A 22,497-nucleotide genomic window follows, 5' to 3' on the forward strand; every position below is an offset into this window, starting at 1 on the left:
GCAAGGAAAAGCGCAGGCTTGTGCTAGCTATGTGAGAAAAGACTTCTCAACTATCTGTCTCTGCTGTAAATCAAGAGAGTGATCGTCAAAGGATCAACCCTATACTTTGAAAGTAAAGATACCCAATTAGAAGCATAAATGACAGGTGGGACCTTCACACGTTTTTCGGGGCATGCTTTGAATTTCATTCTTCCCTTTTTGTTCTGCTTTTATCAATCTTCTATGCATTTCATGGAATTTACTCCCTTTCTCTTCGCTGCTTTGCTTCCGATGCTGCCCATATGCTCATTTCCACTATTTGTACTGCTGCTTTCCATTTCTTCTCTTCTGCACAGCTTTGTCCTTGGTTTCAATCCCCAGTTCTTTACCCTCTGCAAGACAATTTCTACTGCTTTTCATGTTGGAATCCACACCAAATGCACCATTGGAACGGGTGCAAGATTGCCACTGCACTTGGCGTTGTAACATCTGGAACCTAGAGGACACACTTCAGAGGGCGTTGGTGGTATAGTGGTGAGCATAGCTGCCTTCCAAGCAGTTGACCCGGGTTCGATTCCCGGCCAACGCAGTGCAAATATTTATATATTCTCCAAGCAGGATATATTTTAATGCAACATGTCACAAAACTGAAATATCAGAAACAGAATAATCAGCCGTTATATAAAAAAATAAACAAACACGTAGGTAGACATCTCGATCGCCTCATCTGCTACATTCATTGTCCCAATATATGCTATTTTCCATAAAGCACTCAGCACTCACATGTGCTGATAATAAATATTTTGCTGGGGGCAGGCAATGAAAGGGCTGAGCCCCGACCAGACATTATAACCCCAGCATCCCTATTTTAAAAAGCATTTATAGGCGATATCTAGCCTCTGAAAATAATAGGCAAGATCCACCGATAAATCTGGCAAAAGTCCCCAAGATTTTGTGCATACTTGTGCTCTCACCTGAATGCAGCGCCACCTTGTAACCATCGGATGTAACTGCGGCTCAGAAAAATGTTTTATCAGAGGGCAAGTTGAGAGGACTCCAAGTGCCAGATTTCCACGGAAAGAGCCTCTCACTGCAGCTGGAAGGTTGGATACTTCAAATTGGCATAGTTTCCTGTCCAGCGTCCTCTCACGTCCCGAACGCTCCCAAACGCTCAAAAGCCTCACACTGGGCAAGCCCTCACCGGGTAGATCTCTGGCTCCCAGGTAAAGCCAAATCCTGAGTATGCTAGTGCTAGGATCACAGAGAAAGGACAGGGACAGAGAGCTGCTGTCTTGGTAAAGGCCTGAAACGGCTAATTCCTAAGAGGGTCTGCACTTTCAGTTATGACTGAATGTGAGTGGGGAAGATGAAGATTTTCTGTACCCAGCATACCTTGCGATGTGCTTAGGCAAATGAGGAGAGAGCCCCACCAATCCCTTGCCACTCCGCTGAAAGCTCCTCCTCTGCATAAAGAGAGCACTTTCACAAGGGAGCAGAGTGGCGCAGCGGAAGCGTGCTGGGCCCATAACCCAGAGGTCGATGGATCGAAACCATCCTCTGCTAATATTGCTTGATTTTTCTTCCTAGGACTAATCTGTCATTTCCACCCTGCCAGCAAGGAAAAGCGCAGGCTTGTGCTAGCTATGTGAGAAAAGACTTCTCAACTATCTGTCTCTGCTGTAAATCAAGAGAGTGATCGTCAAAGGATCAACCCTATACTTTGAAAGTAAAGATACCCAATTAGAAGCATAAATGACAGGTGGGACCTTCACACGTTTTTCGGGGCATGCTTTGAATTTCATTCTTCCCTTTTTGTTCTGCTTTTATCAATCTCCTATGCATTTCATGGAATTTACTCCCTTTCTCTTCGCTGCTTTGCTTCCGATGCTGCCCATATGCTCATTTCCACTATTTGTACTGCTGCTTTCCATTTCTTCTCTTCTGCACAGCTTTGTCCTTGGTTTCAATCCCCAGTTCTTTACCCTCTGCAAGACAATTTCTACTGCTTTTCATGTTGGAATCCACACCAAATGCACCATTGGAACGGGTGCAAGATTGCCACTGCATTCGGCGTTGTAACATCTGGAACCTAGAGGACACACATCAGAGGGCGTTGGTGGTATAGTGGTGAGCATAGCTGCCTTCCAAGCAGTTGACCCGGGTTCGATTCCCGGCCAACGCAGTGCAAATATTTATATATTCTCCAAGCAGGATATATTTTAATGCAACATGTCACAAAACTGAAATATCAGAAACAGAATAATCAGCCGTTATATAAAAAAATAAACAAACACGTAGGTAGACATCTCGATCGCCTCATCTGCTACATTCATTGTCCCAATATATGCTATTTTCCATAAAGCACTCAGCACTCACATGTGCTGATAATAAATATTTTGCTGGGGGCAGGCAATGAAAGGGCTGAGCCCCGACCAGACATTATAACCCCAGCATCCCTATTTTAAAAAGCATTTATAGGCGATATCTAGCCTCTGAAAATAATAGGCAAGATCCACCGATAAATCTGGCAAAAGTCCCCAAGATTTTGTGCATACTTGTGCTCTCACCTGAATGCAGCGCCACCTTGTAACCATCGGATGTAACTGCGGCTCAGAAAAATGTTTTATCAGAGGGCAAGTTGAGAGGACTCCAAGTGCCAGATTTCCACGGAAAGAGCCTCTCACTGCAGCTGGAAGGTTGGATACTTCAAATTGGCATAGTTTCCTGTCCAGCGTCCTCTCACGTCCCGAACGCTCCCAAACGCTCAAAAGCCTCGCCCTCACCGGGTAGATCTCTGGCTCCCAGGTAAAGCCAAATCCTGAGTATGCTAGTGCTAGGATCACAGAGAAAGGACAGGGACAGAGAGCTGCTGTCTTGGTAAAGGCCTGAAACGGCTAATTCCTAAGAGGGTCTGCACTTTCAGTTATGACTGAATGTGAGTGGGGAAGATGAAGATTTTCTGTACCCAGCATACCTTGCGATGTGCTTAGGCAAATGAGGAGAGAGCCCCACCAATCCCTTGCCACTCCGCTGAAAGCTCCTCCTCTGCATAAAGAGAGCACTTTCACAAGGGAGCAGAGTGGCGCAGCGGAAGCGTGCTGGGCCCATAACCCAGAGGTCGATGTGTCGAAAATATCCACTGCTAATATTGCTTGATTTTTCTTCCTAGGACTAATCTGTCATTTCCACCCTGCCAGCAAGGAAAAGCGCAGGCTTGTGCTAGCTATGTGAGAAAAGACTTCTCAACTATCTGTCTCTGCTGTAAATCAAGAGAGTGATCGTCAAAGGATCAACCCTATACTTTGAAAGTAAAGATACCCAATTAGAAGCATAAATGACAGGTGGGACCTTCACACGTTTTTCGGGGCATGCTTTGAATTTCATTCTTCCCTTTTTGTTCTGCTTTTATCAATCTTCTATGCATTTCATGGAATTTACTCCCTTTCTCTTCGCTGCTTTGCTTCCGATGCTGCCCATATGCTCATTTCCACTATTTGTACTGCTGCTTTCCATTTCTTCTCTTCTGCACAGCTTTGTCCTTGGTTTCAATCCCCAGTTCTTTACCCTCTGCAAGACAATTTCTACTGCTTTTCATGTTGGAATCCACACCAAATGCACCATTGGAACGGGTGCAAGATTGCCACTGCACTTGGCGTTGTAACATCTGGAACCTAGAGAACACACTTCAGAGGGCGTTGGTGGTATAGTGGTGAGCATAGCTGCCTTCCAAGCAGTTGACCCGGGTTCGATTCCCGGCCAACGCAGTGCAAATATTTATATATTCTCCAAGCAGGATATATTTTAATGCAACATGTCACAAAACTGAAATATCAGAAACAGAATAATCAGCCGTTATATAAAAAAATAAACAAACACGTAGGTAGACATCTCGATCGCCTCATCTGCTACATTCATTGTCCCAATATATGCTATTTTCCATAAAGCACTCAGCACTCACATGTGCTGATAATAAATATTTTGCTGGGGGCAGGCAATGAAAGGGCTGAGCCCCGACCAGACATTATAACCCCAGCATCCCTATTTTAAAAAGCATTTATAGGCGATATCTAGCCTCTGAAAATAATAGGCAAGATCCACCGATAAATCTGGCAAAAGTCCCCAAGATTTTGTGCATACTTGTGCTCTCACCTGAATGCAGCGCCACCTTGTAACCATCGGATGTAACTGCGGCTCAGAAAAATGTTTTATCAGAGGGCAAGTTGAGAGGACTCCAAGTGCCAGATTTCCACGGAAAGAGCCTCTCACTGCAGCTGGAAGGTTGGATACTTCAAATTGGCATAGTTTCCTGTCCAGCGTCCTCTCACGTCCCGAACGCTCCCAAACGCTCAAAAGCCTCACACCGGGCAAGCCCTCACCGGGTAGATCTCTGGCTCCCAGGTAAAGCCAAATCCTGAGTATGCTAGTGCTAGGATCACAGAGAAAGGACAGGGACAGAGAGCTGCTGTCTTGGTAAAGGCCTGAAACGGCTAATTCCTAAGAGGGTCTGCACTTTTAGTTATGACTGAATGTGAGTGGGGAAGATGAAGATTTTCTGTACCCAGCATACCTTGCGATGTGCTTAGGCAAATGAGGAGAGAGCCCCACCAATCCCTTGCCACTCCGCTGAAAGCTCCTCCTCTGCATAAAGAGAGCACTTTCACAAGGGAGCAGAGTGGCGCAGCGGAAGCGTGCTGGGCCCATAACCCAGAGGTCGATGGATCGAAACCATCCTCTGCTAATATTGCTTGATTTTTCTTCCTAGGACTAATCTGTCATTTCCACCCTGCCAGCAAGGAAAAGCGCAGGCTTGTGCTAGCTATGTGAGAAAAGACTTCTCAACTATCTGTCTCTGCTGTAAATCAAGAGAGTGATCGTCAAAGGATCAACCCTATACTTTGAAAGTAAAGATACCCAATTAGAAGCATAAATGACAGGTGGGACCTTCACACGTTTTTCGGGGCATGCTTTGAATTTCATTCTTCCCTTTTTGTTCTGCTTTTATCAATCTTCTATGCATTTCATGGAATTTACTCCCTTTCTCTTCGCTGCTTTGCTTCCGATGCTGCCCATATGCTCATTTCCACTATTTGTACTGCTGCTTTCCATTTCTTCTCTTCTGCACAGCTTTGTCCTTGGTTTCAATCCCCAGTTCTTTACCCTCTGCAAGACAATTTCTACTGCTTTTCATGTTGGAATCCACACCAAATGCACCATTGGAACGGGTGCAAGATTGCCACTGCACTTGGCGTTGTAACATCTGGAACCTAGAGGACACACTTCAGAGGGCGTTGGTGGTATAGTGGTGAGCATAGCTGCCTTCCAAGCAGTTGACCCGGGTTCGATTCCCGGCCAACGCAGTGCAAATATTTATATATTCTCCAAGCAGGATATATTTTAATGCAACATGTCACAAAACTGAAATATCAGAAACAGAATAATCAGCCGTTATATAAAAAAATAAACAAACACGTAGGTAGACATCTCGATCGCCTCATCTGCTACATTCATTGTCCCAATATATGCTATTTTCCATAAAGCACTCAGCACTCACATGTGCTGATAATAAATATTTTGCTGGGGGCAGGCAATGAAAGGGCTGAGCCCCGACCAGACATTATAACCCCAGCATCCCTATTTTAAAAAGCATTTATAGGCGATATCTAGCCTCTGAAAATAATAGGCAAGATCCACCGATAAATCTGGCAAAAGTCCCCAAGATTTTGTGCATACTTGTGCTCTCACCTGAATGCAGCGCCACCTTGTAACCATCGGATGTAACTGCGGCTCAGAAAAATGTTTTATCAGAGGGCAAGTTGAGAGGACTCCAAGTGCCAGATTTCCACGGAAAGAGCCTCTCACTGCAGCTGGAAGGTTGGATACTTCAAATTGGCATAGTTTCCTGTCCAGCGTCCTCTCACGTCCCGAACGATCCCAAACGCTCAAAAGCCTCACACCGGGCAAGCCCTCACCGGGTAGATCTCTGGCTCCCAGGTAAAGCCAAATCCTGAGTATGCTAGTGCTAGGATCACAGAGAAAGGACAGGGACAGAGAGCTGCTGTCTTGGTAAAGGCCTGAAACGGCTAATTCCTAAGAGGGTCTGCACTTTCAGTTATGACTGAATGTGAGTGGGGAAGATGAAGATTTTCTGTACCCAGCATACCTTGCGATGTGCTTAGGCAAATGAGGAGAGAGCCCCACCAATCCCTTGCCACTCCGCTGAAAGCTCCTCCTCTGCATAAAGAGAGCACTTTCACAAGGGAGCAGAGTGGCGCAGCGGAAGCGTGCTGGGCCCATAACCCAGAGGTCGATGGATCGAAACCATCCTCTGCTAATATTGCTTGATTTTTCTTCCTAGGACTAATCTGTCATTTCCACCCTGCCAGCAAGGAAAAGCGCAGGCTTGTGCTAGCTATGTGAGAAAAGACTTCTCAACTATCTGTCTCTGCTGTAAATCAAGAGAGTGATCGTCAAAGGATCAACCCTATACTTTGAAAGTAAAGATACCCAATTAGAAGCATAAATGACAGGTGGGACCTTCACACGTTTTTCGGGGCATGCTTTGAATTTCATTCTTCCCTTTTTGTTCTGCTTTTATCAATCTCCTATGCATTTCATGGAATTTACTCCCTTTCTCTTCGCTGCTTTGCTTCCGATGCTGCCCATATGCTCATTTCCACTATTTGTACTGCTGCTTTCCATTTCTTCTCTTCTGCACAGCTTTGTCCTTGGTTTCAATCCCCAGTTCTTTACCCTCTGCAAGACAATTTCTACTGCTTTTCATGTTGGAATCCACACCAAATGCATCATTGGAACGGGTGCAAGATTGCCACTGCACTCGGCGTTGTAACATCTGGAACCTAGAGGACACACATCAGAGGGCGTTGGTGGTATAGTGGTGAGCATAGCTGCCTTCCAAGCAGTTGACCTGGGTTCGATTCCCGGCCAACGCAGTGCAAATATTTATATATTCTCCAAGCAGGATATATTTTAATGCAACATGTCACAAAACTGAAATATCAGAAACAGAATAATCAGCCGTTATATAAAAAAATAAACAAACACGTAGGTAGACATCTCGATCGCCTCATCTGCTACATTCATTGTCCCAATATATGCTATTTTCCATAAAGCACTCAGCACTCACATGTGCTGATAATAAATATATTGCTGGGGGCAGGCAATGAAAGGGCTGAGCCCCGACCAGACATTATAACCCCAGCATCCCTATTTTAAAAAGCATTTATAGGCGATATCTAGCCTCTGAAAATAATAGGCAAGATCCACCGATAAATCTGGCAAAAGTCCCCAAGATTTTGTGCATACTTGTGCTCTCACCTGAATGCAGCGCCACCTTGTAACCATCGGATGTAACTGCGGCTCAGAAAAATGTTTTATCAGAGGGCAAGTTGAGAGGACTCCAAGTGCCAGATTTCCACGGAAAGAGCCTCTCACTGCAGCTGGAAGGTTGGATACTTCAAATTGGCATAGTTTCCTGTCCAGCGTCCTCTCACGTCCCGAACGCTCCCAAACGCTCAAACGCTCCCAAACGCTCAAACGCTCCCAAACGCTCAAAAGCCTCACACCGGGCAAGCCCTCACCGGGTAGATCTCTGGCTCCCAGGTAAAGCCAAATCCTGAGTATGCTAGTGCTAGGATCACAGAGAAAGGACAGGGACAGAGAGCTGCTGTCTTGGTAAAGGCCTGAAACGGCTAATTCCTAAGAGGGTCTGCACTTTCAGTTATGACTGAATGTGAGTGGGGAAGATGAAGATTTTCTGTACCCAGCATACCTTGCGATGTGCTTAGGCAAATGAGGAGAGAGCCCCACCAATCCCTTGCCACTCCGCTGAAAGCTCCTCCTCTGCATAAAGAGAGCACTTTCACAAGGGAGCAGAGTGGCGCAGCGGAAGCGTGCTGGGCCCATAACCCAGAGGTCGATGGATCGAAACCATCCTCTGCTAATATTGCTTGATTTTTCTTCCTAGGACTAATCTGTCATTTCCACCCTGCCAGCAAGGAAAAGCGCAGGCTTGTGCTAGCTATGTGAGAAAAGACTTCTCAACTATCTGTCTCTGCTGTAAATCAAGAGAGTGATCGTCAAAGGATCAACCCTATACTTTGAAAGTAAAGATACCCAATTAGAAGCATAAATGACAGGTGGGACCTTCACACGTTTTTCGGGGCATGCTTTGAATTTCATTCTTCCCTTTTTGTTCTGCTTTTATCAATCTCCTATGCATTTCATGGAATTTACTCCCTTTCTCTTCGCTGCTTTGCTTCCGATGCTGCCCATATGCTCATTTCCACTATTTGTACTGCTGCTTTCCATTTCTTCTCTTCTGCACAGCTTTGTCCTTGGTTTCAATCCCCAGTTCTTTACCCTCTGCAAGACTATTTCTACTGCTTTTCATGTTGGAATCCACACCAAATGCACCATTGGAACGGGTGCAAGATTGCCACTGCACTCGGCGTTGTAACATCTGGAACCTAGAGGACACACATCAGAGGGCGTTGGTGGTATAGTGGTGAGCATAGCTGCCTTCCAAGCAGTTGACCCGGGTTCGATTCCCGGCCAACGCAGTGCAAATATTTATATATTCTCCAAGCAGTGTATATTTTAATGCAACATGTCACAAAACTGAAATATCAGAAACAGAATAATCAGCCGTTATATAAAAAAATAAACAAACACGTAGGTAGACATCTCGATCGCCTCATCTGCTACATTCATTGTCCCAATATATGCTATTTTCCATAAAGCACTCAGCACTCACATGTGCTGATAATAAATATTTTGCTGGGGGCAGGCAATGAAAGGGCTGAGCCCCGACCAGACATTATAACCCCAGCATCCCTATTTTAAAAAGCATTTATAGGCGATATCTAGCCTCTGAAAATAATAGGCAAGATCCACCGATAAATCTGGCAAAAGTCCCCAAGATTTTGTGCATACTTGTGCTCTCACCTGAATGCAGCGCCACCTTGTAACCATCGGATGTAACTGCGGCTCAGAAAAATGTTTTATCAGAGGGCAAGTTGAGAGGACTCCAAGTGCCAGATTTCCACGGAAAGAGCCTCTCACTGCAGCTGGAAGGTTGGATACTTCAAATTGGCATAGTTTCCTGTCCAGCGTCCTCTCACGTCCCGAACGCTCCCAAACGCTCAAAAGCCTCGCCCTCACCGGGTAGATCTCTGGCTCCCAGGTAAAGCCAAATCCTGAGTATGCTAGTGCTAGGATCACAGAGAAAGGACAGGGACAGAGAGCTGCTGTCTTGGTAAAGGCCTGAAACGGCTAATTCCTAAGAGGGTCTGCACTTTCAGTTATGACTGAATGTGAGTGGGGAAGATGAAGATTTTCTGTACCCAGCATACCTTGCGATGTGCTTAGGCAAATGAGGAGAGAGCCCCACCAATCCCTTGCCACTCCGCTGAAAGCTCCTCCTCTGCATAAAGAGAGCACTTTCACAAGGGAGCAGAGTGGCGCAGCGGAAGCGTGCTGGGCCCATAACCCAGAGGTCGATGGATCGAAACCATCCTCTGCTAATATTGCTTGATTTTTCTTCCTAGGACTAATCTGTCATTTCCACCCTGCCAGCAAGGAAAAGCGCAGGCTTGTGCTAGCTATGTGAGAAAAGACTTCTCAACTATCTGTCTCTGCTGTAAATCAAGAGAGTGATCGTCAAAGGATCAACCCTATACTTTGAAAGTAAAGATAACCAATTAGAAGCATAAATGACAGGTGGGACCTTCACACGTTTTTCGGGGCATGCTTTGAATTTCATTCTTCCCTTTTTGTTCTGCTTTTATCAATCTTCTATGCATTTCATGGAATTTACTCCCTTTCTCTTCGCTGCTTTGCTTCCGATGCTGCCCATATGCTCATTTCCACTATTTGTACTGCTGCTTTCCATTTCTTCTCTTCTGCACAGCTTTGTCCTTGGTTTCAATCCCCAGTTCTTTACCCTCTGCAAGACAATTTCTACTGCTTTTCATGTTGGAATCCACACCAAATGCACCATTGGAACGGGTGCAAGATTGCCACTGCACTTGGCGTTGTAACATCTGGAACCTAGAGGACACACTTCAGAGGGCGTTGGTGGTATAGTGGTGAGCATAGCTGCCTTCCAAGCAGTTGACCCGGGTTCGATTCCCGGCCAACGCAGTGCAAATATTTATATATTCTCCAAGCAGGATATATTTTAATGCAACATGTCACAAAACTGAAATATCAGAAACAGAATAATCAGCCGTTATATAAAAAAATAAACAAACACGTAGGTAGACATCTCGATCGCCTCATCTGCTACATTCATTGTCCCAATATATGCTATTTTCCATAAAGCACTCAGCACTCACATGTGCTGATAATAAATATTTTGCTGGGGGCAGGCAATGAAAGGGCTGAGCCCCGACCAGACATTATAACCCCAGCATCCCTATTTTAAAAAGCATTTATAGGCGATATCTAGCCTCTGAAAATAATAGGCAAGATCCACCGATAAATCTGGCAAAAGTCCCCAAGATTTTGTGCATACTTGTGCTCTCACCTGAATGCAGCGCCACCTTGTAACCATCGGATGTAACTGCGGCTCAGAAAAATGTTTTATCAGAGGGCAAGTTGAGAGGACTCCAAGTGCCAGATTTCCACGGAAAGAGCCTCTCACTGCAGCTGGAAGGTTGGATACTTCAAATTGGCATAGTTTCCTGTCCAGCGTCCTCTCACGTCCCGAACGCTCCCAAACGCTCAAAAGCCTCACACCGGGCAAGCCCTCACCGGGTAGATCTCTGGCTCCCAGGTAAAGCCAAATCCTGAGTATGCTAGTGCTAGGATCACAGAGAAAGGACAGGGACAGAGAGCTGCTGTCTTGGTAAAGGCCTGAAACGGCTAATTCCTAAGAGGGTCTGCACTTTCAGTTATGACTGAATGTGAGTGGGGAAGATGAAGATTTTCTGTACCCAGCATACCTTGCGATGTGCTTAGGCAAATGAGGAGAGAGCCCCACCAATCCCTTGCCACTCCGCTGAAAGCTCCTCCTCTGCATAAAGAGAGCACTTTCACAAGGGAGCAGAGTGGCGCAGCGGAAGCGTGCTGGACCCATAACCCAGAGGTCGATGGATCTAAACCATCCTCTGCTAATATTGCTTGATTTTTCTTCCTAGGACTAATCTGTCATTTCCACCCTGCCAGCAAGGAAAAGCGCAGGCTTGTGCTAGCTATGTGAGAAAAGACTTCTCAACTATCTGTCTCTGCTGTAAATCAAGAGAGTGATCGTCAAAGGATCAACCCTATACTTTGAAAGTAAAGATACCCAATTAGAAGCATAAATGACAGGTGGGACCTTCACACGTTTTTCGGGGCATGCTTTGAATTTCATTCTTCCCTTTTTGTTCTGCTTTTATCAATCTCCTATGCATTTCATGGAATTTACTCCCTTTCTCTTCGCTGCTTTGCTTCCGATGCTGCCCATATGCTCATTTCCACTATTTGTACTGCTGCTTTCCATTTCTTCTCTTCTGCACAGCTTTGTCCTTGGTTTCAATCCCCAGTTCTTTACCCTCTGCAAGACTATTTCTACTGCTTTTCATGTTGGAATCCACACCAAATGCACCATTGGAACGGGTGCAAGATTGCCACTGCACTCGGCGTTGTAACATCTGGAACCTAGAGGACACACATCAGAGGGCGTTGGTGGTATAGTGGTGAGCATAGCTGCCTTCCAAGCAGTTGACCCGGGTTCGATTCCCGGCCAACGCAGTGCAAATATTTATATATTCTCCAAGCAGGATATATTTTAATGCAACATGTCACAAAACTGAAATATCAGAAACAGAATAATCAGCCGTTATATAAAAAAATAAACAAACACGTAGGTAGACATCTCGATCGCCTCATCTGCTACATTCATTGTCCCAATATATGCTATTTTCCATAAAGCACTCAGCACTCACATGTGCTGATAATAAATATTTTGCTGGGGGCAGGCAATGAAAGGGCTGAGCCCCGACCAGACATTATAACCCCAGCATCCCTATTTTAAAAAGCATTTATAGGCGATATCTAGCCTCTGAAAATAATAGGCAAGATCCACCGATAAATCTGGCAAAAGTCCCCAAGATTTTGTGCATACTTGTGCTCTCACCTGAATGCAGCGCCACCTTGTAACCATCGGATGTAACTGCGGCTCAGAAAAATGTTTTATCAGAGGGCAAGTTGAGAGGACTCCAAGTGCCAGATTTCCACGGAAAGAGCCTCTCACTGCAGCTGGAAGGTTGGATACTTCAAATTGGCATAGTTTCCTGTCCAGCGTCCTCTCACGTCCCGAACGCTCCCAAACGCTCAAAAGCCTCGCCCTCACCGGGTAGATCTCTGGCTCCCAGGTAAAGCCAAATCCTGAGTATGCTAGTGCTAGGATCACAGAGAAAGGACAGGGACAGAGAGCTGCTGTCTTGGTAAAGGCCTGAAACGGCTAATTCCTAAGAGGGTCTGCACTTTCAGTTATGACTGAATGTGAGTGGGGAAGATGAAGATTTTCTGTACCCAGCATACCTTGCGATGTGCTTAGGCAAATGAGGAGAGAGCCCCACCAATCCCTTGCCACTCCGCTGAAAGCTCCTCCTCTGCATAAAGAGAGCACTTTCACAAGGGAGCAGAGTGGCGCAGCGGAAGCGTGCTGGGCCCATAACCCAGAGGTCGATGGATCGAAACCATCCTCTGCTAATATTGCTTGATTTTTCTTCCTAGGACTAATCTGTCATTTCCACCCTGCCAGCAAGGAAAAGCGCAGGCTTGTGCTAGCTATGTGAGAAAAGACTTCTCAACTATCTGTCTCTGCTGTAAATCAAGAGAGTGATCGTCAAAGGATCAACCCTATACTTTGAAAGTAAAGATACCCAATTAGAAGCATAAATGACAGGTGGGACCTTCACACGTTTTTCGGGGCATGCTTTGAATTTCATTCTTCCCTTTTTGTTCTGCTTTTATCAATCTTCTATGCATTTCATGGAATTTACTCCCTTTCTCTTCGCTGCTTTGCTTCCGATGCTGCCCATATGCTCATTTCCACTATTTGTACTGCTGCTTTCCATTTCTTCTCTTCTGCACAGCTTTGTCCTTGGTTTCAATCCCCAGTTCTTTACCCTCTGCAAGACAATTTCTACTGCTTTTCATGTTGGAATCCACACCAAATGCACCATTGGAACGGGTGCAAGATTGCCACTGCACTTGGCGTTGTAACATCTGGAACCTAGAGGACACACTTCAGAGGGCGTTGGTGGTATAGTGGTGAGCATAGCTGCCTTCCAAGCAGTTGACCCGGGTTCGATTCCCGGCCAACGCAGTGCAAATATTTATATATTCTCCAAGCAGGATATATTTTAATGCAACATGTCACAAAACTGAAATATCAGAAACAGAATAATCAGCCGTTATATAAAAAAATAAACAAACACGTAGGTAGACATCTCGATCGCCTCATCTGCTACATTCATTGTCCCAATATATGCTATTTTCCATAAAGCACTCAGCACTCACGTGCTGATAATAAATATTTTGCTGGGGGCAGGCAATGAAAGGGCTGAGCCCCGACCAGACATTATAACCCCAGCATCCCTATTTTAAAAAGCATTTATAGGCGATATCTAGCCTCTGAAAATAATAGGCAAGATCCACCGATAAATCTGGCAAAAGTCCCCAAGATTTTGTGCATACTTGTGCTCTCACCTGAATGCAGCGCCACCTTGTAACCATCGGATGTAACTGCGGCTCAGAAAAATGTTTTATCAGAGGGCAAGTTGAGAGGACTCCAAGTGCCAGATTTCCACGGAAAGAGCCTCTCACTGCAGCTGGAAGGTTGGATACTTCAAATTGGCATAGTTTCCTGTCCAGCGTCCTCTCACGTCCCGAACGCTCCCAAACGCTCAAAAGCCTCACACCGGGCAAGCCCTCACCGGGTAGATCTCTGGCTCCCAGGTAAAGCCAAATCCTGAGTATGCTAGTGCTAGGATCACAGAGAAAGGACAGGGACAGAGAGCTGCTGTCTTGGTAAAGGCCTGAAACGGCTAATTCCTAAGAGGGTCTGCACTTTCAGTTATGACTGAATGTGAGTGGGGAAGATGAAGATTTTCTGTACCCAGCATACCTTGCGATGTGCTTAGGCAAATGAGGAGAGAGCCCCACCAATCCCTTGCCACTCCGCTGAAAGCTCCTCCTCTGCATAAAGAGAGCACTTTCACAAGGGAGCAGAGTGGCGCAGCGGAAGCGTGCTGGACCCATAACCCAGAGGTCGATGGATCTAAACCATCCTCTGCTAATATTGCTTGATTTTTCTTCCTAGGACTAATCTGTCATTTCCACCCTGCCAGCAAGGAAAAGCGCAGGCTTGTGCTAGCTATGTGAGAAAAGACTTCTCAACTATCTGTCTCTGCTGTAAATCAAGAGAGTGATCGTCAAAGGATCAACCCTATACTTTGAAAGTAAAGATACCCAATTAGAAGCATAAATGACAGGTGGGACCTTCACACGTTTTTCGGGGCATGCTTTGAATTTCATTCTTCCCTTTTTGTTCTGCTTTTATCAATCTCCTATGCATTTCATGGAATTTACTCCCTTTCTCTTCGCTGCTTTGCTTCCGATGCTGCCCATATGCTCATTTCCACTATTTGTACTGCTGCTTTCCATTTCTTCTCTTCTGCACAGCTTTGTCCTTGGTTTCAATCCCCAGTTCTTTACCCTCTGCAAGACTATTTCTACTGCTTTTCATGTTGGAATCCACACCAAATGCACCATTGGAACGGGTGCAAGATTGCCACTGCACTCGGCGTTGTAACATCTGGAACCTAGAGGACACACATCAGAGGGCGTTGGTGGTATAGTGGTGAGCATAGCTGCCTTCCAAGCAGTTGACCCGGGTTCGATTCCCGGCCAACGCAGTGCAAATATTTATATATTCTCCAAGCAGGATATATTTTAATGCAACATGTCACAAAACTGAAATATCAGAAACAGAATAATCAGCCGTTATATAAAAAAATAAACAAACACGTAGGTAGACATCTCGATCGCCTCATCTGCTACATTCATTGTCCCAATATATGCTATTTTCCATAAAGCACTCAGCACTCACATGTGCTGATAATAAATATTTTGCTGGGGGCATGCAATGAAAGGGCTGAGCCCCGACCAGACATTATAACCCCAGCATCCCTATTTTAAAAAGCATTTATAGGCGATATCTAGCCTCTGAAAATAATAGGCAAGATCCACCGATAAATCTGGCAAAAGTCCCCAAGATTTTGTGCATACTTGTGCTCTCACCTGAATGCAGCGCCACCTTGTAACCATCGGATGTAACTGCGGCTCAGAAAAATGTTTTATCAGAGGGCAAGTTGAGAGGACTCCAAGTGCCAGATTTCCACGGAAAGAGCCTCTCACTGCAGCTGGAAGGTTGGATACTTCAAATTGGCATAGTTTCCTGTCCAGCGTCCTCTCACGTCCCGAACGCTCCCAAACGCTCAAAAGCCTCGCCCTCACCGGGTAGATCTCTGGCTCCCAGGTAAAGCCAAATCCTGAGTATGCTAGTGCTAGGATCACAGAGAAAGGACAGGGACAGAGAGCTGCTGTCTTGGTAAAGGCCTGAAACGGCTAATTCCTAAGAGGGTCTGCACTTTCAGTTATGACTGAATGTGAGTGGGGAAGATGAAGATTTTCTGTACCCAGCATACCTTGCGATGTGCTTAGGCAAATGAGGAGAGAGCCCCACCAATCCCTTGCCACTCCGCTGAAAGCTCCTCCTCTGCATAAAGAGAGCACTTTCACAAGGGAGCAGAGTGGCGCAGCGGAAGCGTGCTGGGCCCATAACCCAGAGGTCGATGGATCTAAACCATCCTCTGCTAATATTGCTTGATTTTTCTTCCTAGGACTAATCTGTCATTTCCACCCTGCCAGCAAGGAAAAGCGCAGGCTTGTGCTAGCTATGTGAGAAAAGACTTCTCAACTATCTGTCTCTGCTGTAAATCAAGAGAGTGATCGTCAAAGGATCAACCCTATACTTTGAAAGTAAAGATACCCAATTAGAAGCATAAATGACAGGTGGGACCTTCACACGTTTTTCGGGGCATGCTTTGAATTTCATTCTTCCCTTTTTGTTCTGCTTTTATCAATCTTCTATGCATTTCATGGAATTTACTCCCTTTCTCTTCGCTGCTTTGCTTCCGATGCTGCCCATATGCTCATTTCCACTATTTGTACTGCTGCTTTCCATTTCTTCTCTTCTGCACAGCTTTGTCCTTGGTTTCAATCCCCAGTTCTTTACCCTCTGCAAGACAATTTCTACTGCTTTTCATGTTGGAATCCACACCAAATGCACCATTGGAACGGGTGCAAGATTGCCACTGCACTTGGCGTTGTAACATCTGGAACCTAGAGGACACACTTCAGAGGGCGTTGGTGGTATAGTGGTGAGCATAGCTGCCTTCCAAGCAGTTGACCCGGGTTCGATTCCCGGCCAACGCAGTGCAAATATTTATATATTCTCCAAGCAGGATATATTTTAATGCAACATGTCACAAAACTGAAATATCAGAAACAGAATAATCAGCCGTTATATAAAAAAATAAACAAACACGTAGGTAGACATCTCGATCGCCTCATCTGCTACATTCATTGTCCCAATATATGCTATTTTCCATAAAGCACTCAGCACTCACATGTGCTGATAATAAATATTTTGCTGGGGGCAGGCAATGAAAGGGCTGAGCCCCGACCAGACATTATAACCCCAGCATCCCTATTTTAAAAAGCATTTATAGGCGATATCTAGCCTCTGAAAATAATAGGCAAGATCCACCGATAAATCTGGCAAAAGTCCCCAAGATTTTGTGCATACTTGTGCTCTCACCTGAATGCAGCGCCACCTTGTAACCATCGGATGTAACTGCGGCTCAGAAAAATGTTTTATCAGAGGGCAAGTTGAGAGGACTCCAAGTGCCAGATTTCCACGGAAAGAGCCTCTCACTGCAGCTGGAAGGTTGGATACTTCAAATTGGCATAGTTTCCTGTCCAGCGTCCTCTCACGTCCCGAACGCTCCCAAACGCTCAAAAGCCTCACACCGGGCAAGCCCTCACCGGGTAGATCTCTGGCTCCCAGGTAAAGCCAAATCCTGAGTATGCTAGTGCTAGGATCACAGAGAAAGGACAGGGACAGAGAGCTGCTGTCTTGGTAAAGGCCTGAAACGGCTAATTCCTAAGAGGGTCTGCACTTTCAGTTATGACTGAATGTGAGTGGGGAAGATGAAGATTTTCTGTACCCAGCATACCTTGCGATGTGCTTAGGCAAATGAGGAGAGAGCCCCACCAATCCCTTGCCACTCCGCTGAAAGCTCCTCCTCTGCATAAAGAGAGCACTTTCACAAGGGAGCAGAGTGGCGCAGCGGAAGCGTGCTGGACCCATAACCCAGAGGTCGATGGATCTAAACCATCCTCTGCTAATATTGCTTGATTTTTCTTCCTAGGACTAATCTGTCATTTCCACCCTGCCAGCAAGGAAAAGCGCAGGCTTGTGCTAGTTATGTGAGAAAAGACTTCTCAACTATCTGTCTCTGCTGTAAATCAAGAGAGTGATCGTCAAAGGATCAACCCTATACTTTGAAAGTAAAGATACCCAATTAGAAGCATAAATGACAGGTGGGACCTTCACACGTTTTTCGGGGCATGCTTTGAATTTCATTCTTCCCTTTTTGTTCTGCTTTTATCAATCTCCTATGCATTTCATGGAATTTACTCCCTTTCTCTTCGCTGCTTTGCTTCCGATGCTGCCCATATGCTCATTTCCACTATTTGTACTGCTGCTTTCCATTTCTTCTCTTCTGCACAGCTTTGTCCTTGGTTTCAATCCCCAGTTCTTTACCCTCTGCAAGACTATTTCTACTGCTTTTCATGTTGGAATCCACACCAAATGCACCATTGGAACGGGTGCAAGATTGCCACTGCACTCGGCGTTGTAACATCTGGAACCTAGAGGACACACATCAGAGGGCGTTGGTGGTATAGTGGTGAGCATAGCTGCCTTCCAAGCAGTTGACCCGGGTTCGATTCCCGGCCAACGCAGTGCAAATATTTATATATTCTCCAAGCAGGATATATTTTAATGCAACATGTCACAAAACTGAAATATCAGAAACAGAATAATCAGCCGTTATATAAAAAAATAAACAAACACGTAGGTAGACATCTCGATCGCCTCATCTGCTACATTCATTGTCCCAATATATGCTATTTTCCATAAAGCACTCAGCACTCACATGTGCTGATAATAAATATTTTGCTGGGGGCAGGCAATGAAAGGGCTGAGCCCCGACCAGACATTATAACCCCAGCATCCCTATTTTAAAAAGCATTTATAGGCGATATCTAGCCTCTGAAAATAATAGGCAAGATCCACCGATAAATCTGGCAAAAGTCCCCAAGATTTTGTGCATACTTGTGCTCTCACCTGAATGCAGCGCCACCTTGTAACCATCGGATGTAACTGCGGCTCAGAAAAATGTTTTATCAGAGGGCAAGTTGAGAGGACTCCAAGTGCCAGATTTCTACGGAAAGAGCCTCTCACTGCAGCTGGAAGGTTGGATACTTCAAATTGGCATAGTTTCCTGTCCAGCGTCCTCTCACGTCCCGAACGCTCCCAAACGCTCAAAAGCCTCGCCCTCACCGGGTAGATCTCTGGCTCCCAGGTAAAGCCAAATCCTGAGTATGCTAGTGCTAGGATCACAGAGAAAGGACAGGGACAGAGAGCTGCTGTCTTGGTAAAGGCCTGAAACGGCTAATTCCTAAGAGGGTCTGCACTTTCAGTTATGACTGAATGTGAGTGGGGAAGATGAAGATTTTCTGTACCCAGCATACCTTGCGATGTGCTTAGGCAAATGAGGAGAGAGCCCCACCAATCCCTTGCCACTCCGCTGAAAGCTCCTCCTCTGCATAAAGAGAGCACTTTCACAAGGGAGCAGAGTGGCGCAGCGGAAGCGTGCTGGGCCCATAACCCAGAGGTCGATGGATCTAAACCATCCTCTGCTAATATTGCTTGATTTTTCTTCCTAGGACTAATCTGTCATTTCCACCCTGCCAGCAAGGAAAAGCGCAGGCTTGTGCTAGCTATGTGAGAAAAGACTTCTCAACTATCTGTCTCTGCTGTAAATCAAGAGAGTGATCGTCAAAGGATCAACCCTATACTTTGAAAGTAAAGATACCCAATTAGAAGCATAAATGACAGGTGGGACCTTCACACATTTTTCGGGGCATGCTTTGAATTTCATTCTTCCCTTTTTGTTCTGCTTTTATCAATCTCCTATGCATTTCATGGAATTTACTCCCTTTCTCTTCGCTGCTTTGCTTCCAATGCTGCCCATATGCTCATTTCCACTATTTGTACTGCTGCTTTCCATTTCTTCTCTTCTGCACAGCTTTGTCCTTGGTTTCAATCCCCAGTTCTTTACCCTCTGCAAGACTATTTCTACTGCTTTTCATGTTGGAATCCACACCAAATGCACCATTGGAACGGGTGCAAGATTGCCACTGCACTCGGCGTTGTAACATCTGGAACCTAGAGGACACACATCAGAGGGCGTTGGTGGTATAGTGGTGAGCATAGCTGCCTTTCCAAGCAGTTGACCCGGGTTCGATTCCCGGCCAACGCAGTGCAAATATTTATATATTCTCCAAGCAGGATATATTTTAATGCAACATGTCACAAAACTGAAATATCAGAAACAGAATAATCAGCCGTTATATAAAAAAATAAACAAACACGTAGGTAGACATCTCGATCGCCTCATCTGCTACATTCATTGTCCCAATATATGCTATTTTCCATAAAGCACTCAGCACTCACATGTGCTGATAATAAATATTTTGCTGGGGGCAGGCAATGAAAGGGCTGAGCCCCGACCAGACATTATAACCCCAGCATCCCTATTTTAAAAAGCATTTATAGGAGATATCTAGCCTCTGAAAATAATAGGCAAGATCCACCGATAAATCTGGCAAAAGTCCCCAAGATTTTGTGCATACTTGTGCTCTCACCTGAATGCAGCGCCACCTTGTAACCATCGGATGTAACTGCGGCTCAGAAAAATGTTTTATCAGAGGGCGAGTTGAGAGGACTCCAAGTGCCAGATTTCCACGGAAAGAGCCTCTCACTGCAGCTGGAAGGTTGGATACTTCAAATTGGCATAGTTTCCTGTCCAGCGTCCTCTCACGTCCCGAACGCTCCCAAACGCTCAAAAGCCTCACACCGGGCAAGCCCTCACCGGGTAGATCTCTGGCTCCCAGGTAAAGCCAAATCCTGAGTATGCTAGTGCTAGGATCACAGAGAAAGGACAGGGACAGAGAGCTGCTGTCTTGGTAAAGGCCTGAAACGGCTAATTCCTAAGAGGGTCTGCACTTTCAGTTATGACTGAATGTGAGTGGGGAAGATGAAGATTTTCTGTACCCAGCATACCTTGCGATGTGCTTAGGCAAATGAGGAGAGAGCCCCACCAATCCCTTGCCACTCCGCTGAAAGCTCCTCCTCTGCATAAAGAGAGCACTTTCACAAGGGAGCAGAGTGGCGCAGCGGAAGCGTGCTGGGCCCATAACCCAGAGGTCGATGGATCGAAACCATCCTCTGCTAATATTGCTTGATTTTTCTTCCTAGGACTAATCTGTCATTTCCACCCTGCCAGCAAGGAAAAGCGCAGGCTTGTGCTAGCTATGTGAGAAAAGACTTCTCAACTATCTGTCTCTGCTGTAAATCAAGAGAGTGATCGTCAAAGGATCAACCCTATACTTTGAAAGTAAAGATACCCAATTAGAAGCATAAATGACAGGTGGGACCTTCACACGTTTTTCGGGGCATGCTTTGAATTTCATTCTTCCCTTTTTGTTCTGCTTTTATCAATCTTCTATGCATTTCATGGAATTTACTCCCTTTCTCTTCGCTGCTTTGCTTCCGATGCTGCCCATATGCTCATTTCCACTATTTGTACTGCTGCTTTCCATTTCTTCTCTTCTGCACAGCTTTGTCCTTGGTTTCAATCCCCAGTTCTTTACCCTCTGCAAGACAATTTCTACTGCTTTTCATGTTGGAATCCACACCAAATGCACCATTGGAACGGGTGCAAGATTGCCACTGCACTTGGCGTTGTAACATCTGGAACCTAGAGGACACACTTCAGAGGGCGTTGGTGGTATAGTGGTGAGCATAGCTGCCTTCCAAGCAGTTGACCCGGGTTCGATTCCCGGCCAACGCAGTGCAAATATTTATATATTCTCCAAGCAGGATATATTTTAATGCAACATGTCACAAAACTGAAATATCAGAAACAGAATAATCAGCCGTTATATAAAAAAATAAACAAACACGTAGGTAGACATCTCGATCGCCTCATCTGCTACATTCATTGTCCCAATATATGCTATTTTCCATAAAGCACTCAGCACTCACATGTGCTGATAATAAATATTTTGCTGGGGGCAGGCAATGAAAGGGCTGAGCCCCGACCAGACATTATAACCCCAGCATCCCTATTTTAAAAAGCATTTATAGGCGATATCTAGCCTCCGAAAATAATAGGCAAGATCCACCGATAAATCTGGCAAAAGTCCCCAAGATTTTGTGCATACTTGTGCTCTCACCTGAATGCAGCGCCACCTTGTAACCATCGGATGTAACTGCGGCTCAGAAAAATGTTTTATCAGAGGGCAAGTTGAGAGGACTCCAAGTGCCAGATTTCCACGGAAAGAGCCTCTCACTGCAGCTGGAAGGTTGGATACTTCAAATTGGCATAGTTTCCTGTCCAGCGTCCTCTCACGTCCCGAACGCTCCCAAACGCTCAAAAGCCTCGCCCTCACCGGGTAGATCTCTGGCTCCCAGGTAAAGCCAAATCCTGAGTATGCTAGTGCTAGGATCACAGAGAAAGGACAGGGACAGAGAGCTGCTGTCTTGGTAAAGGCCTGAAACGGCTAATTCCTAAGAGGGTCTGCACTTTCAGTTATGACTGAATGTGAGTGGGGAAGATGAAGATTTTCTGTACCCAGCATACCTTGCGATGTGCTTAGGCAAATGAGGAGAGAGCCCCACCAATCCCTTGCCACTCCGCTGAAAGCTCCTCCTCTGCATAAAGAGAGCACTTTCACAAGGGAGCAGAGTGGCGCAGCGGAAGCGTGCTGGACCCATAACCCAGAGGTCGATGGATCTAAACCATCCTCTGCTAATATTGCTTGATTTTTCTTCCTAGGACTAATCTGTCATTTCCACCCTGCCAGCAAGGAAAAGCGCAGGCTTGTGCTAGCTATGTGAGAAAAGACTTCTCAACTATCTGTCTCTGCTGTAAATCAAGAGAGTGATCGTCAAAGGATCAACCCTATACTTTGAAAGTAAAGATACCCAATTAGAAGCATAAATGACAGGTGGGACCTTCACACGTTTTTCGGGGCATGCTTTGAATTTCATTCTTCCCTTTTTGTTCTGCTTTTATCAATCTCCTATGC

The 22,497-nt window shown here is 45.6% G+C and overlaps 13 non-coding genes across 13 annotated transcripts; all 13 read left to right on the top strand.

Moving 5' to 3' along the window:
* Positions 1 to 496: 496 nt before the first annotated feature.
* On the top strand, positions 497 to 568 carry TRNAG-UCC (transfer RNA glycine (anticodon UCC)). Its single transcript has one exon. It is a non-coding gene; the product is annotated as a tRNA-Gly (tRNA).
* Positions 569 to 2,089: 1,521 nt separating this feature from the next.
* Positions 2,090 to 2,161, top strand: TRNAG-UCC (transfer RNA glycine (anticodon UCC)). Its single transcript has one exon. It is a non-coding gene; the product is annotated as a tRNA-Gly (tRNA).
* Positions 2,162 to 3,671: 1,510 nt separating this feature from the next.
* TRNAG-UCC (transfer RNA glycine (anticodon UCC)) lies at positions 3,672 to 3,743 on the top strand. The gene has a single exon. It is a non-coding gene; the product is annotated as a tRNA-Gly (tRNA).
* Positions 3,744 to 5,264: 1,521 nt separating this feature from the next.
* TRNAG-UCC (transfer RNA glycine (anticodon UCC)) lies at positions 5,265 to 5,336 on the top strand. Its single transcript has one exon. It is a non-coding gene; the product is annotated as a tRNA-Gly (tRNA).
* Positions 5,337 to 6,857: 1,521 nt separating this feature from the next.
* TRNAG-UCC (transfer RNA glycine (anticodon UCC)) lies at positions 6,858 to 6,929 on the top strand. Its single transcript has one exon. It is a non-coding gene; the product is annotated as a tRNA-Gly (tRNA).
* Positions 6,930 to 8,486: 1,557 nt separating this feature from the next.
* Positions 8,487 to 8,558, top strand: TRNAG-UCC (transfer RNA glycine (anticodon UCC)). Its single transcript has one exon. It is a non-coding gene; the product is annotated as a tRNA-Gly (tRNA).
* Positions 8,559 to 10,068: 1,510 nt separating this feature from the next.
* TRNAG-UCC (transfer RNA glycine (anticodon UCC)) lies at positions 10,069 to 10,140 on the top strand. Its single transcript has one exon. It is a non-coding gene; the product is annotated as a tRNA-Gly (tRNA).
* A 1,521-nt stretch (positions 10,141 to 11,661) lies between these two features.
* On the top strand, positions 11,662 to 11,733 carry TRNAG-UCC (transfer RNA glycine (anticodon UCC)). Its single transcript has one exon. It is a non-coding gene; the product is annotated as a tRNA-Gly (tRNA).
* Positions 11,734 to 13,243: 1,510 nt separating this feature from the next.
* Positions 13,244 to 13,315, top strand: TRNAG-UCC (transfer RNA glycine (anticodon UCC)). Its single transcript has one exon. It is a non-coding gene; the product is annotated as a tRNA-Gly (tRNA).
* A 1,519-nt stretch (positions 13,316 to 14,834) lies between these two features.
* Positions 14,835 to 14,906, top strand: TRNAG-UCC (transfer RNA glycine (anticodon UCC)). The gene has a single exon. It is a non-coding gene; the product is annotated as a tRNA-Gly (tRNA).
* Positions 14,907 to 16,416: 1,510 nt separating this feature from the next.
* Positions 16,417 to 16,488, top strand: TRNAG-UCC (transfer RNA glycine (anticodon UCC)). The gene has a single exon. It is a non-coding gene; the product is annotated as a tRNA-Gly (tRNA).
* Positions 16,489 to 18,009: 1,521 nt separating this feature from the next.
* TRNAG-UCC (transfer RNA glycine (anticodon UCC)) lies at positions 18,010 to 18,081 on the top strand. Its single transcript has one exon. It is a non-coding gene; the product is annotated as a tRNA-Gly (tRNA).
* A 3,104-nt stretch (positions 18,082 to 21,185) lies between these two features.
* On the top strand, positions 21,186 to 21,257 carry TRNAG-UCC (transfer RNA glycine (anticodon UCC)). Its single transcript has one exon. It is a non-coding gene; the product is annotated as a tRNA-Gly (tRNA).
* Positions 21,258 to 22,497: the final 1,240 nt, after the last annotated feature.

The sequence above is a fragment of the Triturus cristatus genome, chromosome 11 (genome assembly GCF_964204655.1).
Source record: "Triturus cristatus chromosome 11, aTriCri1.1, whole genome shotgun sequence".
NCBI lineage: Eukaryota > Metazoa > Chordata > Amphibia > Caudata > Salamandridae > Triturus > Triturus cristatus.